At 38.4% G+C, this 5,000-nt stretch overlaps 1 protein-coding gene across 1 annotated transcript in view; it reads right to left on the minus strand.

Annotated features, from left to right (window-relative positions):
* LOC127927614 (cytochrome P450 26B1-like) overlaps positions 1 to 5,000 on the minus strand; it is a 56,895-nt gene that overhangs the window by 29,374 nt on the left and 22,521 nt on the right. The gene's annotated exons all lie outside the window — the stretch shown is intronic.

Here is a 5,000-nt window from a genome sequence, read left to right on the forward strand (position 1 = left end):
AAGGAATGAGAAACACACACTAACTAAAAGACTAGGGACTGAGAAACACACACTAACTAAAAGACTAGGGACTGAGAAACACACACTAACAAAAAGACTAGGGACTGAGAAACACACACTAACTAAAAGACTAGGGACTGAGAAACACACACTAACTAAAAGACCAAGGACTGAGAAACACACACTAACTAAAAGACCAAGGACTGAGAAACACACACTAACTAAAAGACCAAGGACTGAGAAACACACACTAACTAAAAGACCAAGGAATGAGAAACACACACTAACTAAAAGACCAAGGACTGAGAAACACACACTAACTAAAAGACCAAGGAATGAGAAACACACACTAACTAAAAGACTAGGGACTGAGAAACACACACTAACTAAAAGACTAGGGACTGAGAAACACACACTAACAAAAAGACTAGGGACTGAGAAACACACAGTAACTAAAAGACTAGGACTGAGAAACACACACTAACTAAAAAAGACTAGGGACTGAGAAACTGAGAAACTAAAAGACCAAGGACTAACTAAAAGACCAAGGACTGAGAAACACACACTAACTAAAAGACCAAGGACTGAGAAACACACACTAACTAAAAGACCAAGGACTGAGAAACACACACTAACTAAAAGAAAGACCAAGGAATGAGAAACACACACTAACTAAAAGACCAAGGACTGAGAAACACACACTAACTAAAAGACCAAGGAATGAGAAACACACACTAACTAAAAGAAGGAAGACTAAAAGACTAGGACTGAGAAACAACACACACCAAGGACTAACTAAAAGACCAAGGACTGAGAAACACACACTAACTAAAAGACCAAGGACTGAGAAACACACACTAACTAAAAGACTAGGGACTGAGAAAAACACACTAACTAAAAGACCAAGGACTGAGAAACACACACTAACTAAAAGACCAAGGACTGAGAAACACACACTAACTAAAAGACCAGGGACTGAAACACACACTAACTAAAAGAAGGACTGAGAAACACACTAACTAAAAGACCAAGGACTGAGAAACACACACTAACTAAAAGACCAAGGACTGAGAAACACACACTAACTAAAAGACCAAGGACTGAGAAACACACACTAACTAAAAGACCAAGGACTGAGAAACACACACTAACTAAAAAGACCAAGGACTGAGAAACACACACTAACTAAAAGACCAAGGACTGAGAAACACACACTAACTAAAAGAAGGACTGAGAAACACACACTAACTAAAAGACCAAGGACTGAGAAACACACACTAACTAAAAGACTAGGACTGAGAAACACACACTAACTAAAGACCAAAAAGACTAAAAGACCAAGGACTGAGAAACACACACTAACAAAAAGACAAGGACTGAGAAACACACACTAACTAAAAGACTAGGGACTGAGAAACACACACTAACTAAAAGACCAAGGACTGAGAAACACACACTAACTAAAAGACCAAGGACTGAGAAACACACACTAACTAAAAGACCAAGGACTGAGAAACACACACTAACTAAAAGACCAAGGAATGAGAAACACACACTAACTAAAAGACCAAGGACTGAGAAACACACACTAACTAAAAGACCAAGGACTGAGAAACACACACTAACTAAAAGACCAAGGACTGAGAAACACACACTAACTAAAAGACCAAGGACTGAGAAACACACACTAACTAAAAGACCAAGGACTGAGAAACACACACTAACTAAAAGACCAAGGAAGAAACACACACTAACTAAAAGACCAAGGACTGAGAAAAACACACTAACTAAAAGACCAAGGACTGAGAAACACACACTAACTAAAAGACTAGGGACTGAGAAACAAACACACTAAAGACCAAGGACTGAGAAACACACACTAACTAAAAGACCAAGGACTGAGAAACACACACTAACTAAAAGACCAAGGACTGAGAAACACACACTAACTAAAAGACCAAGGACTGAGAAACACACACTAACTAAAAGACCAAGGACTGAGAAACACACACTAACTAAAAGACCAAGGACTGAGAAACACACACTAACTAAAAGACCAAGGACTGAGAAACACACACTAACTAAAAGACTAGGGACTGAGAAACACACACTAACTAAAAGACCAAGGACTGAGAAACACACACTAACTAAAAGACCAAGGACTGAGAAACACACACTAACTAAAAAACACACACTAACTAAAAGAAAGGACTGAGAAACACACACTAACTAAAAGACCAAGGACTGAGAAACACACACTAACTAAATGAGAAACACACACTAACTAAAAGACCAAGGACTGAGAAACACACACTAACTAAAAGACCAAAGGACTGAGAAACACACACTAACTAAAAGACCAAGGACTGAGAAACACACACTAACTAAAAGACCAAGGACTGAGAAACACACACTAACTAAAAGACCAAGGAAGAAACACACACTAACTAAAAGACCAAGGACTGAGAAACACACACTAACTAAAAGACCAAGGACTGAGAAACACACACTAACTAAAAGACCAAGGACTGAGAAACACACACTAACTAAAAGACAGAGGACTGAGAAACACACACTAACTAAAAGACCAAGGACTGAGAAACACACACTAACTAAAATACCAAGGAATGAGAAACACACACTAACTAAAAGACAGAGGAATGAGAAACACACACTAACTAAAAGACCAAGGACTGAGAAACGCACACTAACTAAAAGACCAAGGACTGAGAAACACACACTAACTAAAAGACCAAGGACTGAGAAACACAAACTAAAAGACCAAGGACTGAGAAAACACACACTAAGGACTGAGAAAAACACTAACTAAAAGGACTGAGAAACACACACTAACTAAAAGACCAAGGACTGAGAAACACACACTAACTAAAAGACCAAGGACTGAGAAACACACACTAACTAAAAGACCAAGGACTGAGAAACACACACTAACTAAAAGACTAGGACTGAGAAACACACACTAACTAAAAGAACTGAGAAACAAAACTAAAAGACCAAGGACTGAGAAACACACACTAACTAAAAGACCAAGGACTGAGAAACACACACTAACTAAAAGACCAAGGACTGAGAAACACACACTAACTAAAAGACCAAGGACTGAGAAACACACACTAACTAAAAGACCAAGGAATGAGAAACACACACTAACTAAAAGACCAAGGACTGAAACACACACTAACTAAAAGACCAAGGACTGAGAAAACTAACTAAAAGACCAAGGACTGAGAAACACACACTAACTAAAAGACCAAGGACTGAGAAACACACACTAACTAAAAGACCAAGGACTGAGAAACACACACTAACTAAAAGACCAAGGACTGAGACAAACACACACTAACTAAAAGACCAAGGACTGAGAAACACACACTAACTAAAAGACCAATGACTGAGAAACACACACTAACTAAAAGACCAAGGACTGAGAAACACACACTAACTAAAAGACCAAGGACTGAGAAACACACACTAACTAAAAGACCAAGGACTGAGAAACACACACTAACTAAAAGACCAAGGACTGAGAAAACACACTAACTAAAAGACCAAGGACTGAGAAACACACACTAACTAAAAGACCAAGGACTGAGAAACACACACTAACTAAAAGACCAAGGACTGAGAAACACACACTAACTAAAAGACAAGGACTGAGAAACACACACTAACTAAAAGACCAAGGACTGAGAAAAACACACACTAACTAAAAAGACCAAGGACTGAGAAACACACACTAACTAAAAGACCAAGGACTGAGAAAAACACTAACTAAAAGACCAAGGACTGAGAAACACACACTAACTAAAAGACCAAAAGACTAACTAAAAGACCAAGGAATGAGAAACACACACTAACTAAAAGACCAAGGACTGAGAAACACAACTAACTAAAAGACAAGGACTGAGAAACACAACTAACTAAAAGACCAAGGACTAAAAGACCAAGGACTGAAACACACACTAACTAAAAGACCAAGGACTGAGAAACACACACTAACTAAAAGACCAAGGACTGAGAAACACACACTAACTAAAAGACCAAGGACTGAGAAACACACACTAACTAAAAGACCAAGGACTGAGAAACACACACTAACTAAAAGACCAAGGACTGAGAAACACACACTAACTAAAAGACCAAGGACTGAGAAACACACACTAACTAAAAGACCAAGGACTGAGAAACACACACTAACTAAAAGACCAAGGAATGAGAAACACACACTAACTAAAAGACAGAGGACTGAGAAACACACACTAACTAAAAGACCAAGGACTGAGAAACACACACTAACTAAAAGACCAAGGAATGAGAAACACACACTAACTAAAAGACCGAGGACTGAGAAACACACACTAACTAAAAGACCAAGGACTGATAAACACACACTAACTAAAAGACCAAGGACTGAGAAACACACACTAACTAAAAGACCAATGACTGAGAAACACACACTAACTAAAAGACCAAGGACTGATAAACACACACTAACTAAAAGACCAAGGACTGAGAAACACACACTAACTAAAAGACCAAGGACTGAGAAAACACACTAACTAAAAGACCAAGGAAGACTAACTAAAAGAAGGACTGAGAAACACACACTAACTAAAAGACCAAGGACTGAGAAACACAACTAACTAAAAGACCAAGGACTGAGAAACACACACTAACTAAAAGACCAAGGAATGAGAAACACACACTAACTAAAAGACCAAGGACTGAGAAACACACACTAACTAAAAGACCAAGGACTGAGAAACACACACTAACTAAAAGACTAGGGACTGAGAAACACACACTAACTAAAAGACCAAGGACTGAGAAACACACACTAACTAAAAGACCAAGGAAAGACTAACTAAAAGAAGGACTGAGAAACACACACTAACTAAAAGACCAAGGACTGAGAAAACACACACTAAAAGACCAAGGAAGACCTAAAAGAAGGACTGAGAAACACACACTAACTAAAA

Source organism: Oncorhynchus keta, unplaced genomic scaffold (genome assembly GCF_023373465.1).
Source record: "Oncorhynchus keta strain PuntledgeMale-10-30-2019 unplaced genomic scaffold, Oket_V2 Un_scaffold_1579_pilon_pilon, whole genome shotgun sequence".
NCBI classification, from domain to species: domain Eukaryota; kingdom Metazoa; phylum Chordata; class Actinopteri; order Salmoniformes; family Salmonidae; genus Oncorhynchus; species Oncorhynchus keta.